We start from the raw sequence: 15,155 nt of genomic DNA, 5'->3' as shown, positions 1-15,155 counted from the left end.
CTGACATTGTTTTCTGGCTCTCTCTGCAGTGATCACAAGAGCCCCTCTAGGGCCGGCTCATCCTGACTTGGCTGAAATTTTACTGGTTCAGGTCTGTCCCAGGATGGCTGAATCATAGTCTCCCTACTTTCTGTAACCTCATATTCAGCTAGGAAAGGAACAACTTTCCTTCCATCCCTTCTATCCAAGTAGTTAGCAGGCCTGACCCTGCTTTGCTTCCAAGATCAGATGAGGTATGGCGTTATCACCATAGGCCAGGAGCAACCTGAACAACTTCATTTGTAACATTTGAACAAGTCCCCTTGGCTCCAAGTAGTGCGTGCTGGCCTCCTTTATTTGTGTGGGTGATTTGAAAACACAGGAACAAAACCTTAGGTTTATATGTCAGTTGCATTTGGCATAGTGGACCACTTTCTTGCTACTTTTAAAAAAGCCATTTTCTTCTCCTGGGTTTTGAGATTACTCTCCCCAGTTCTCCAATTTTTTTTTTTTTGTTAAAGAAGTTTTAGCTCCATCCACTTTGCTTTTTTGTTTTATCAAAATGCTTGTGCTTTTGAACATCCTTTCTTCTTCCCATCGGCCTTCTCTCTGGATGATCTAATCTATTATCATGATTTACATACTATGCCTATTATGATGAGCCACAAATTTCGAGTGTGAAGCCAAGCCTGCTGTCTGAGCTCCAGACTTACATAATCAAGAATCCACTTGGCATCTCCACCTGGACGCCTTACAAATCGCTCTTCTTCCACTGGAGTGGAAAAGAACTTGATGTTCCCTGTACCTTCCATCCTGTTTCTCTCTTCACCTTCCTTATCTCAGAAAATAGCATCTTTTGCCCGTTTTCTGTGCCCGAAATCTAGGAATAGGTCTTGACTCAGCTTTTGTGGTCTTCTCTTCTTGTCAATCTGTCAATGTCTTGGATGAATCAATCTTACTTTCCGTTTTACCCCCCGAGGAGCATTGCCATAGTACACTCCAGCTCTTCTAGTCTATTGGATTAATAATCTAATGCTTTTTAATCCACCAAGAAGAAAGGGCTAAGAAAGGAGTGGCAGCTTAATTACCCTTAATTACGTTTTCTTTTATCCATTCTCCAAGGACCCCCCAAGTGCCCTTCCTGCCCAATAGATCCCAAGCGAATACTTGTTTATCCAATGGATCCAAATTGGCTGTGTTCTTTTCACATGTTCCTCACACCCAGCCCTCATCTGTTGTCTTTGCTGTCCATGATAATTCCTATTAATGAACAAAGGCAGTTGAAGGGTTTGTGTGTGAGGGGGTAAGAAAATAATGATAGTGAGGTAAGTGCTTCAGTGAGAGTTGGGTTTATTCTGTTTATGACTTTGGGTGTCCGGAGTTCCTTTGGTTTTGTGTTGATTCTGTGTGTCCCTTGCTCTGTTGTGGGAAGTATTGAGTTTCAAGGAATTTCCCCTCATTGGAAGACAGAGCAACCAAGACCAAGTTTGTAATCAGAGGAATTCTAGACCACAGAGGGAGGGTGTCACAGTCATGTAGTTCTTTTAGATCAATTTCTATTAGGAAATGGATACAACCCAAAGCTCAATTGTCCACAAGATCACTGATGTGTTGAGAGAGGATATGCCCAGGTTTGGGGAGGGATTCTTATATCCATGTAATTAAAAATCTGGGGACCGTCTTCAGAAAAATTGTGATATTCCACATAAAAGTGAATCTTGAAGTTAGATGAGAAAAGAATCACATCAAAAGTAACAAACTTATAAAATACCATCAATGAAATAGACTCAACAGTAAGATAAGCATTTTGTGAATTTATGAGCGAATCTCCCCTTTTAATAATGCTTTGTTTTCTTCACCTTAGGCTACAAAATATTACTTTTTAAAAAAAACCCACCAATAATTTGGTAATAGTTTTTGTACTTAAACTAAAAAATAATCTCCTGTTCCTTGTTTGTTAGTTGAAATCTACTTTAGGCTTTATTGATTTGTTAGTGCCTATGTGAGTTTATAGGCATCATGTGCATACAGGCACCTTCAGAGGTCAGAGAGCCTTGGGTTCCTTAGAACTGTAGCTATAGGTGGTTGTAGGTGTTGAGAACCAAACTTGGGTCTTCTGCAAGAGCAGTAAGCATCCTTAATCCCTAGGTCATTTCTATAACCCCTAAAATTCCTTTTTAAAAATTATCGATCATTTGATATATTTTCCATGATATTTTGCAGTACTGAGGATATCTGTGAATCTTATAATTTGTTAATGGCAATGCCATGACTTATTAGGTTTATTAACTACTGTGTTGGGGACTCTCCTGATTACTTTTCTCTCATATATGAGGTTTTCATATATTTAAGGCATTTCTGTGGGTCAGAGAGATGACCCAGCAGTTAGGAACACTTATTGATCTTGCAGAGGATCCAGGCTCAGTTACTAGCACCCACAAGTTAGTTCACAACCGCCCAGAACTTCTGTTCTAGGACATTCAACAGCCTTTTTGAATCTCCGCGGGAACCAGGCACACATGCACTGCCCGACATGGAGGCCAAACACTCTCCCATCTTGCCAGCTCTTGCCTTCCCTGCCTCCTGATAGCAATTCTCCTAAGTGTAGCAAGGCGTTGTTTGGAATCGTGTTTATCTAATGCTTAGAGGTGTTGAGCATTCTTCTTAATGGATTTATTAGTCACTTGTACATTTTTTTTTTGGAGAGCTATTCATTAAAGTTTTTGGCTATCTTTGAATCAGCTTTTCTTTTGTTGTTGTTGATAAAGCCTTCTTGGCTGATTTTAAACGCTGCTTGAAACGATTGCACTCATTAACCAATTTACTATCCGTGACATGTGGTTTTATGAGTTTTGTTATTATTCAATGCCAGTTGGATCAGCAAGAAATTAATCTTGTCCTTCTGTGTATCTATATAGCTTTCTTCTCTTTTAAAATTGAGCCACCAAAGTAAAGCAAGATCCCACTGATGAGCCTGTTTTGATGCATTCTTGTTTCTTGAACTAGCTTCCACGTTTTGGCTACAATTCATTTGTCACTGTAAGAGTATTCTCTTTTGATTTCATGGAGACTGACTGCATTGTGTATCACATTTACAATGATGTGTGTTGAGTTCTCAAATGTGTAAGAAAGAACCTTGTTATTTTGCTGAAGTGTTGATGAGAACAGACTCCTTCATCCGCAGTTCTTTCCATGACTCAACGCACACCAGCGTGTGGCTCCTTAGATGTCAGAGCTTGATTCTGTCGCATCCCGTGAAGATATGCAGCTTGGTTCCACAGGATGTGCTTATGTCACCATTGGTCCTCTGGCACCTGGATGCCACGACAACACAGTTGTCAGTAGAAGGGAGAAAGCCTATTTCTAGAAATTATTCCTACAGCCACATAAATAGAGCTCCCATTGCAGAACTGGTTGCACCCTGGAGTCAGTTTTTTTCTTGGCTAAATCACGCCAATGCTCACATCACCCTGCAACAGGGGACTCAGAGAAAGTTGGAGTGGAAAGAGACAGTGGTCCCGAGGCTTAAATATTGTTTCTTTTACAATTGATGCAAAATAAAGCCTTCCATTGTTTCTTTTACCGTTTATGCAAAAAGAGTCAACTGCTAGGGCTCTTTATGGGGCTTTGAAAGTGGCGGTGTTAGGAGAAGCCTGAAGCTTATGCTTGTCAGTTTCAGGACAAATAGGGTCAGGTGTAGGATGGGTAAGTTGAGTCCTCTGTTTTTCAGGAATGGGGGTCAGCAATAATCTGGTTAATTTACTGTTTAAGAACCCAGGTTGCCGGTTCATCATGCAGGACATTGTCTAGCCTAGCTGTGCTTCGGCTGCCACATACCACATGCTCGGTGTTCCTGGAATGGCCCATCTTGGCTGGGGACTATGGATTTCCTGGTAAGATGACAGCAAGCTGGGATATTTTTATTTTAGTATCTCACCATTCTTCACCTGCAACAAATGTCCCTTAATTGCTTCAGCATGAATCCCAGCTGACATCCTCCACTCCTAAGGGTCTCTCAATCTCAACCTTCCAGTAAACTCAAGACCTCCAAATGGCGCTGCCAGACATGGCAGCTGGAAGCCAGACATCACGGCCGACTGGAGCAATTAGCTGAGCTCCCATCGTGGGCCGGCCTCATTAGGGGCGTGCAGATGTCCACTGCCTGGGCTGCCTCCTCTCCCTGGGGCAGGCTGTCTCCCAGGTGAGGCTAACTGTTGTCTGTGGGAGGAGTGTCAAAGCCCAGAGTGCTCCTCCTAATTTCAGAGCTGCTAATTGAAGCTGAGAGAGAGTTGCCGAGGCGCCAGTCCTTGCGGTCTGGTCCCAAATGCGCTCTGGTTTCCCATGTATAATCGCTGTCTGTACTGAGCTCTCCCCATCTGGGGGCAAGTCCAGCTGCCACAGCTCAATCGATTGTGAAGGGTGTCCAGGCAGCGTTCATCTCCTGCTCGGCCCCCACCATGACTAAGTGGGAACATCTGGACAGGGGCAGGGCAGGGCTGGGGTGAGGAGGAGGCAAAGGGCTGGGGAGGATTAAACCTGCTCTGCTTGATGGGAAGATTTTTTTTCCCCCTTCAATAATGTGTGCCTTCTCTTTCCATGTGGTAGGAGGTGGGGAAAGGGGAGCTTAATTCTAGCCCAAACTGACAGAGGGCCCCAGATGCCAGCTGTTGTTAGGACCTGCCATGCACTCTGCCAGAGAGAGAGTGTTTGCGACCCAGTCTTTGGGAAGGGCCACCCCCTGGAGTTTTAGGGGGCACAGCATGTGCGGCCATGGTGACCTAGCCCTGAGTGTTAAGCATAAATTGAACCCCAGAGCTTATAATGGTTTGGTTGCTTCTAATTCAGGCCTTCCTTGGGCTGAGCATTTGGGCGTACGTAGTTTGCTTGGAAGTGATAACAGGAAGTAACACTGGGTGCTCAAAAATGAAACGGAAAAAGAAGAGAGTCAGGCAAGTGATCAAAGCATGCGTATCACAGCCAAACACTCCATTTTCCCAGGACCGAGAGATTCCTCAGGTGGTGGGACACCTAGTGTTGACTGGTAAAAGTCCCTGGCAAAGTGGGGCAAGTAGCATAGATGTGTGAATGATTAGGAACACCGCTAGGCTACATGAAGGCTCTCTTGGGTTCCCCATGTAGAGACCATGACTCAGGACTGTCCCGAAGGGATGCAGGGTACTACAAAACTTGCTCCCTGTCTTCTGCCTGATACTAGTTGAAGACTACTCTTTGATTTGTTAATTCTCTGACAGTTACAGTTTTATCTTCCATGAAGGAAGCATCCTCCAGTGGATCTGGAAAGGAGACGAAGGAAAACCAGTAATGGATGTATTGTAGAATGTGTCTTCAGTCTTTAGTCCGAATTTAAAATCAGGACACCATGGAGGGTCCTGCTGGGAATGTGGTGTCTCCCTTGTACCTGAATTCCCTGGAGATCTCGTTCCCTCTGAGTTTCATTCCAGTTGCAGCTAGATTCTTCAGTCCACACATCTTGCATCCCTGACTAAGCTGCCTTAAAGATGCAGAGGGAGGAGTGAGAAGAGGAGGCAGTTGGTAGCTGTGTAGATGGGCAGAAAGCCACATAGATCCCTGAGTAGGCTACATGCAAGGGAATCGCCTATCATGTAACCAATCCTATTGTCCACAATCTGTAATGTGTGTATTGTGTAGCCATAGGCTGAGGCCGACTGGACTCTATTACAAGTAGAACAATAGCCCTGAAAAGATGACCACACTGCTACTTGTATTATGGTTTGAATATGGAGTGTCCACGAGGCTGGTGAATGTGTTGATTGATGACTTGGTTCTAAGTTGGAGATACTATTTTGGGAGGGTATGAGAATCTTGGAGGGGAGGATAGGCCTATCTATAGGAAGTAGGTCACTGGAGACATATTTTGGGGGGACTTTTTATTACTCTATCCTCTCCCTGTGCTTCCTTTTCTCCTTCCTGTCCACCATGTCATGAGCTGCTCCGCTATGTCTTCTCATGACAGATTAAAAACTCCGAAATCAAGAGTCAAATAAATCCTTGTTTTCTGTAGTTGTTTCTGGAAGGCACTTCATTTGGGGGTCAGAAAAGTAATTAACACACCATGGAGCCTGTGCAAATATCAGACTACATGATGAAGGGGGACTTGAGATTTCCAATGAGCAGACCTCCAAATAGAGAGATTTGCCTGGTGAGGTAACCCCAGTGTGATCACAGGAGCCTTAAAGTGGAGGGGCATGAAAAGCAGGAGAAACAGAAGATCAAAGATGTCAGGAGGGGTGTGTGTGTGTGTGTGTGCAGGGAGGGAAGAATGGAGGGAGAGAGAGAAAACTGTGGTAGAAATATCAGAGAGGTGCAACGCTGCTATCTTTGAAGACGAAGGAAAGGTCCTATAATCAAGGGAATATGTATAGCATCCAGAAGTCAGTAAAGACCAGGAAGTGTTTTATTTTCTAAAGCATCCAGGAAGGAACACAGTCCCCACTTTTTACTTTTTAAATGTTTTTGTGAGTGTATATTAATTATATAGAACAATGGGTTCGCTATGATATTTTCATACATGCCGAATGTATTTTTGGTTATATTAATCACTCGTTGCCTCTCTTGTCCCTCCCATACCTGTTGACTTCCTCCCTTTCCCATCTAGTCCTCTGCTGCTTCATGCTTTAATAGTCTTAATTTCCGATGGTATCACACTTGCATACAATTCAGTCTTCGCACTTTACGCTCCCCATTCTCTCATCTTTCTTCCTCTCCTGTGGCTCCTTTCTTCCCAATTCATCCCACTCCTGCCTTCAAGTCCCCCCACTCTCTCTGGGTCTCTACCTACCCCCTATCTCTTCACCTCTCTCTTCATCTGCTTAACATTCTATCATCTATTTATTTTCTGTCTGTCAATATCTATTTGCTTATCTGTCTATCTATCTATCTATCTGTCTATCTATCTATCTATCTATCTATCTATCTATCTATCTCTACATATCTACCATCTACCTCTCCATATATGTCTATCCCCCTCCCTCTTGCTCTCATTTGTCTATCATACATAGTCATTCATAATCTATCAATCAACATATACCCATACAGAAGGGCTTTTGATAAGACAGCACGCAACAGTCTTTGGTGATAAAAGATCCTGGGAGATGTTGGTTAGACTTATCTCATTTGCCACTGTGGCTAACAGAGTCCCTGAAAGACAGAGGTAAATAGCACTTCTGTTAGAAGCTACCACGATCCTGGCCAATCATGTGGGCTATATAAAGCCATGAGTAGTAGTGTGTTCTCCAAGTGGCGCTTGTGACAGAGACTGGAGCTCACGTGGTGTGCTGCTGCACTGGAAGAAAGTATTTTTTGCTTGGCAGTGTTCAAAAGCCTTAAAAGAGATGCTTTTCTGACTGCCAGTCTTGCAAAGACCCAAGGTAGTGAGCTGACAGACACGGGGAGTGGCTAGCCTGGAATACTCCCTGGCTTTGAGCTATTGCTTTCCTTGGCTGGGGAGTTCCCTTCATGCTCCGTTTGTTCTGGAGAACACTGCGAGCTGGGTCTGTGGATCTGGGCTGGGGAGCCCTGGGAAGACAGGCGGGTTTTCCAGATTGCTGCAGTCTGTAGGGCTCCTTGGGACCCTGCAGATGTTTCCCATCAGTTGGGATTGGGTTGCACCCATGATGCTGATGGCTTCCCCATGGCCTGTGCTGCCAAGTGAGAATCTACATGAAAAAATGTAAAGACCCCTTTCTCTTTGGGCATTAGGGTCTCAGCGCCCTTGCGAGGTGCCAGTCCATCTTTCTAGGGGTCTTCAGGTCCCAGGTTATAGGAAGAAGTCATGTTCTGCTTATTGAGGGGCTGTGTGGAGTGCCTCTTCCTATTTCTCCTCCCTCTTCTCTCTTCTCCATTCCAACAGTTATTTCCCCCAATTAAACCATTAAATCTGGTTTAGTTAACTGGCTATAATGAGGGAAAACAGAATACAGATCACCTACCAAATATCTCCTGAAGGATGTTGGCAGTTTCCCCCATTTTTGTCCTGCTTCCCTACCATCCCGCTGCACTTTTGGTGGATGTCTGGGGAACAGGCAGAAAACTAAAATCATCGGTCATGCAATTTGCACCCTTTCATTAACATCGCTGACTCCCCGAGCATCCATGGTGCATATTAATCCCGGAGAGACCCACAGAAGCATTGTCCGAAGTGGACTGCGCTGACCCAGGTTCTGAGGCCCTAACTGATGCCACGGTCCCCGGCAAACCAGTGTACTTTTTCTTGTGAAATAGTGGGAGGGAGGTGTTTTAGATGGTTCCCAAAGACCCTTCCGTTTATGGGGAACCCAGCTCCATGTCTGAGCTTGCCCCACCTTGTAGCATTTTCCCAGCATGCCACTCTGCTCTTCCTGCAGCTTCTTCAGGCTGCTTCTCTAATACATGGGCTTATGTGGGACTCTGGCTCCCCCGTCCCCAACAGCTCATTTCTACCACTTATTATCAGGGGGATGGGACTCATCAGCCTTTTGGCTCACTGTGGCCTCCACTCCCCAGGCATTATGTAGCCTGAAGGTTAACAGCAGCTGCATTTCTTGTTGGTCTTTATTAGGCCCAGATAAGAAGAGGCTAGGGAGCAGTGGTGAAAGGAGGGAGAGCAGTGGCGGGCGGGGCGGGGGAGGAAGTGGTTTGGGTAGTGGGGGAGCAGTGGTATATGTGGGAGCAGTAGTGGGTGGGGAGATTAGTGGCAGGCGGAGTGGGAAAGCAGGGAAAGCAGTGGTGGGTGGAGGGGGGGCAGGAGTACAGGCCTGACGCCTACAATCCGGCTGCCCTCGGTTGATTTGGGCCTTATGTCTGAGACTGCACAGGGCAGTGATCTGAGCCTTGGTTCTTCCTTCTCCTGAGACAGTCACAGTGAGGGCGACAGTGGTGGACCAGAGCTGCGATGGTGACCGTTATCTGTGGATGGAGACCATCAGGAAGATAGTAGGGTTCCACTTCTAGTTTCTCCTTTTATGTGTTTGTGTTCATGTGTGACAGTGTGGACATGTCTGGGCCTCACGTGTCAGTTCTCACTGTCCACTCACCTTTCACTTTGTTTGAGGTGGGATCTTTTGTAGGTTTGGTGTTTAATGCACAGGTGAGACACTCCTGTGTCAGCCTCCTGCCTCTGGTTGGAACACTGGAATAATGGATGGGCCCAACCACACTTGGGTTGGCCAGAATCCTGGGGATCCAAATTCAGGTTATCAGCCTCATTCCAAAAGCACTTTATCCATCGTGCCATCTCCTCAGCCCCAGGCTGTAGATTCGTGATGGCTATCCTCGGTTTTCATTATGTCAGTCATCCTGAAATGGATTTACAATATTTTCTCAAAGGAATAGAAGTGTCAGTTTGGCTCTATACAACTAGGGTATTTTCAACAAGGACCTAAACACTTTGCAACTTGAAGTTGAGAGAGAGAGAGAGAGAGAGAGAGAGAGAGAGAGAGAGAGAGAGAGAGAGAGAAAGCTTGGGCTGGCACTCCAATAACTGCAGGAAGTGTTTGGTGTAGAGTCCTGTGGAATGCATGGGGAATAATTTATAAAAATGACATGAATGAACAGGTATAGTGGTACACGCCTTTAATCCCAGCACTTGAGAGGCAAAGACAGGTGGATCTCTGTGAGTCTGAGGTCAGTCTGGTCTACAAGAGCGAGTTCCAGGGCATCCAGACATAAATAGTAAGACCTTGTCTCAAAGCAAGCAAATAAACAAAAAACAAAAACAAAGTGCTGGGACTACTTTTTCCAGAAAATAGCACTACCCCATGTTATGATGTCTCAGGAATCTTACAAGGGAGGGGTGGAAAAATGTTTAACCTATTAAATTATTTTGTTTAACCTTCAGTCACCTAAGTTTATTTGAGAACAGAATCCGTTTTGTTTTCAGAGTATTTCCTAAGCCCATGCACCTGGCATTCTGTGACTCCGACTCTGGGAAACAATACCCCTGGGTGAATTCTGCCAGTGGAAACCACTTGTTTTGACAACATCGCTGCACACTTCAGGCCTTGCTCAGGGTGTGTGAGAGTGGGATTCCCTCTTTTGATTTCCGTACAGGCATGCACATAGACTTACATGTTAGTTTTGACAAACCAACCGAAGGCATTCTAAGACTTCAAACTCAAGTGATAAACTTAAAATACATGAAATAGAAAGAAAAGAAATGCAATAATTGTAACAACCAGAGAGGTGTACAAGCCCACTCCCAGTTGAGATACATCTTTTTCAAAGGCAGAAAGTCTAGAGGCTAAGTGGATAGGGTTGAGTTCCTCCAGATGCAGAGAGCTCAAATGACAGCTCCCTTCCTAAAGGCTTTAGAACTCAGGGAGACACACTAACGTCTGAAGGTTCGGTTCTTGGGTGTATCAGCCTGAGGCAGAAAAAAAAGGGTGAAAAATGTCGTAGGCATGCTGTTGATTTTGTCACCGTTTATAAGACAGTGAGATGCTTGACTCCATGGACTATGGAGAGAAAGTAAGGAATAGTGGTGGAGAATGAGGGGACAGTTCTTGGGAAGACTAAGGAAGAATTCTTCATCTGGTTCCTTCCCATCTTTTGATTTCACCAAGGTTTACCTTTCCAGGCAGCTACTGGGAATGCCAGAGCCTCCGTGAACCAGCTAATTAGAACAGGATGCTGGAGTTCCGGGGGACTACATCATTGCAAGTGTGCTAGAGACCGGCTTCTGCTCTGGCAGACTGAGATGAGTGGAACTTTTAGAAACCAAGGTGATGGCAGGGAGAGCATCCAGCCTTCTCCACTGCGCACATGGCTGAGACCAAAAGGGCAAATCCAGAGAGAGAATAAACTGAACACAGAGTTATGGCTGTCTTGAGAAACAAACCTAGATGATGCAAGTGAAGGAGAATACAGTTAGTTACCTTTTGTCCGAATTTGAGACTGACTGGCCAGTGAGAAGGCCAACTGCCAGCAACTTCACGTTGTCTTCTGACATTTCGACAGGAGCCACACCTGGGTCATGAAGGGTGATGTAGGCCATCTGATACTCTTCCTCCATCTGGGAACCATCTCCAGTCTGGCTGTGATGTTGGGGCCTGATGTTCTGGGAGAGGGTTTTGCCTGTCCTAATATTTAGGCTATGCTGAGTTTATTTTGGTTTAAGCTTGGATCATCTCTTCTCAGAGACCCATGTGTGCTCTGTGGAAGCTTTCTCTTTGTGGTCTCCTGATTACACTGGTAGACTTGGACCAGCTGGGAGACCATCTAGAATTACATCTTCATAGGATCTCACAAAGATTGTTTCTTTTACGCTTTTTGAATGTTTTGAAAAAGAAAATTGAAAAACAAAAAAGCAACTCCTGCCCACATGTCTTGGGTAGATGTGGAATAGTTTCTGAGTGTCTAGTCTGTAGGGACACTGTCCCTTCCTTTCTAGAGACAGCTTAATCTGATTTTAGGATCATGGAGTAGAGAGACTAAGTAGGAATAAGAAGTCTGTGTCTGGATGTCAAGTTTTAGGGTGGTCCTGGATATGGACCTCAAGTTCATTTCAAATGAGCAATTATACCATAAGCCATTGGTGAGTCAAGGCCGTCTTTTAACTTTCCAAAGGTCACATGAAACCCCAAAGACATTGGGATTAAGCTCAGAAATGCCTGAATCCAGTCTGTTTGAATCCCTTTCTTACCCTGTGGGGCAAGATTCCAAGTTTAGCATGTAGTAACCATGGTGCTGTGTGGGGACTTTACACTCTCTGAAGATGGCTGATACAGCACTGTCGGCGGAGGTGAATGCTCTGTAGTTATGCTTTGGGACCTGATGAACTTGGATATATGTCAACGTTGTTTTCATTTTTCCCCATCTTAGGATGGACACTCATTCCTTCTCTCCTAGAGAAAGCCATTATGGCGTTCACTTCAGTTAATGTTGGGTTTTCTTATGTTTTGGTTAAGTTTCTAATCTATGCTTCCATGTAAAATCGGATTTAATGCTGTAATTGCCCCCTGCAGGTATCATGGTGGCCATTCCTAACTCTTGATCATGGTCATTTCTCCAAGAATGCCACAAAAAAAGAAAACTGTCTTCATGATTTTGAAATCTGCCCAAGTACATTCCTTGATCATTTGATTGTAAATTAAAAATGCAAAAGCATCACTTTTATTGAATTTGCCTTGAAGGGTCTTCCAGACGATTCTGATAATTTCTTGACCTACAATTTGATTTTATTTTTTTAATATGACTATTATTGCACCACAGAGAGATATAATCTTAAAACCGAAGCTGTCCAAAGAAGCTCCTGTTGCCTAAATATTCAGCCTGATGCTGGAACGAAAAGGTGCGTCATTGGATGTTTCTTTCATGTGTTTAATTCCCAAGGTAGAAAGGGTTTGTTTCCTTTTTATAAAGGCCAATACAACTTTCCTTGGGAAAATCAGAAAATATCTAATAGTAAGGTGTTAAAGTCTGAGAGGCTTTTTGAAGGCATACAGTCATGTAAATATATGTCATGAAAACCTGGGTCTTCATCAAATTTCTAGAAGACATTAATTTCATCACTTTTCACTCCCAAAATAAGCAAACCATTGTGTATGCAACACATGCTGGTGAAACCAATACTCAAATGTAAAGTGTTTGAAAATTCCAAACAGTTAGGTGGGTTGCCAGGTTACTAGAGTGATGTTAACTGCTATAAAAATCACACACAGTAACATAAAAAAAAGCCTAAACTCTGTATTACTGAATGTTGAGATGTGAAGTCCCATGCTTCTTCCATCCTGGGGCTCCATCATCTTCACCTGGACCCCCACATTCTCTGTGCTCTGCTGTATTGTTATCAGTAGAAGGACAAAGAACAGGAAAGTTTTGTATGTCAGAGGTCCTTTGGGGACAGCATCATCCGTCCATTTACCGTGTTGCTGGTTAGGGATCAGTCATATGGCCACAGCCAACTCTGAAGGACATAGGGAAATGAAGTCTCCCTCATCAGTATGAAGAAACAGAGGGAGAAATGGATGTGTTAAACAACTAAACATTCTCTGCCTTCCATAGTAGCTTTCTTAGTTACCTACTTGGAAACCAGCCCTGTTGATCTGAAGTTACCATTTACCGGTATGGATCTGAATTTGGAGACTGTAACTAAATTTAGCAAAAGATGTCAGCTTTAATCTACAGATCTGAATGTGGTATTTTTATAGTCTTATCATTTAGGTAAATGTCAAGTAAATGTATATTTGAGTTTGGGCAGCACTTTGAGCTAACAAAGTGCTACTTCTTAGTAGCAGATATCCACGGTGGAGACAATGGGTTTCATAGCTGTGACATCTTCGTAGCTGTCTGTCATGGACTTGATCAGTCATCCACCCATCACCCTGTCTTGGCCCTGTTCCCCTCCCGTTGACTGTATTCCTCTTCTCAGACGTTTAGATTTTATATACAATGCTACTTTATTCTGCCCTGGAAATTAGGAGGTTCTGCTAACATACCCGAAACACCCAAACAAACATAACAGGTGAGATTTCCTTATTTCATAGGAGATTTGAGGTTCAGAGACAATAGCATGTTTCTGTACGGTCATCCTTTGATGAACCCCACCCCTCTGGACTTCCGACTGGCTGCCCTTTGAACCCAGCCCCCTGGCTCTTAGGGCAGCACTTTAATGCTTTTTCTCTTATTCCAGCTTGTTCCAGGGCTTCCTGGCCCTCACAACTCAGATGCTTTTCAGCCTATTTTCATTGTTCTCAGTCTTCTACTGAGAGAACAGTTGAAACAGGAGGGCTGTTAACTCTGTGATGAGGTTTAATCCCCTGCACATTTTTGGTCCAGCTGCTTCCTGAGTTGACAATTGTTAGCTTTTAGTGAGCAGTTATTGCATGCTTCATGTTGGACTGGGAGGTGGAGGTCCAGTGGTGCTGTGGACATCGTTCTAGAAAGATCTTTCAGACTCGCAGAGCCAGATAATGACCAGAGAGCAAAGACAGAGACATGTGTGTACTCACTAGTAGATGTGGTGGGGGAAACAGGAAAAAGCCATGTGAGGTGAGCTGAGCCCTATTGAGCACACAGGCCAGAGGCCAATGGAATGCTTGGCCTGATCCTAGACACATTGCAGGTCTGGTCTTGTGGATGAGCCACGATCCTATAAAGAATAACTTCTGCCCCTCTGGACATTACCAGTGACACTGTGGGCCTAGGAATGTGAGTCCTCTCTGTTTTGTACTGTATAAGCCACATAAAACTGTCCGAGGCTGCAGAATGTGCACAGATGTCAAAACAAGCGCAAATAATTAGAAGATGAAAGTAGGCTAAGATTCCTTCAGGATGAAATGGGAAAGGAATTTTCCCCAATGACTGTTGAAGTTGCTTAGTAAAATATTAAAGACACATAGCTTTTCCCTTGTAGTTTTTCAAAAAGGTAGATTGAAGAAATTTTAAATAAATGTTCACTGAGAGCAGGAGCCGTGGTCCTCCCAAGGAAGAGCACACCAACTGTTGTCCAGTGCCAAATGATCAGCCATGAAAACACACAGATAAGTAACATAGAGACTCAGTAGGTTCTATTCAGGAATCCATATGTATAGTATATACATATTTGCACGCAATAACTATTAATGGACAAACCCCACAAATTTGAAGGAGGGCAGGAAGGGGTACATGGAAGACTTTGGAGGGAGAAAAGAGAAGGAAAAGAAATGTAATTATATTATAATCTATGTAAAAAAGAAGTTGGTGAGGGCTGGAGAGCTGATATTGCAGCCCCAAGTCCAAGGGTCACCTGCTTCAGAATTCCCTTTGTCGGTGGATGGGAGGCAAATCTTTTCACTTAGTTGGCCTTTCTATTGACTAGATAAGACCCACCTATTCAATGAAATCAATCCAATTTACTCAGTGTCCACTTACTTATATGTTCTCTAAAACATCCTCATAGACCACACCCAGAACAGTATTTGCACACACGTCTAGGTACCAGGGCAGCCAAGTTGACACATAAAATTAGCCATCCTGTGTGTGATCGGCTTGTTTGGAAACATGATACCAAGGAGGAACTCAGAAAAAGGAAACTAGGAAGGAGCAAGTCCCAACGAAGCACTTCAAGATGGCCATGGACAACTGGGCTTGTGACCAGATTTGCGATCGACAGAGTCCAGGAAGTCTTTCACCAGGTGGCCGTTTACCCTCTGCTCTTCTGGGTTGTGTATGTGAGAGTC

This window comes from Myodes glareolus, chromosome 1, assembly GCF_982192425.1.
Source record: "Myodes glareolus chromosome 1, mMyoGla1.1, whole genome shotgun sequence".
NCBI lineage: Eukaryota > Metazoa > Chordata > Mammalia > Rodentia > Cricetidae > Myodes > Myodes glareolus.
This window is presented reverse-complemented; position numbering follows the sequence as displayed.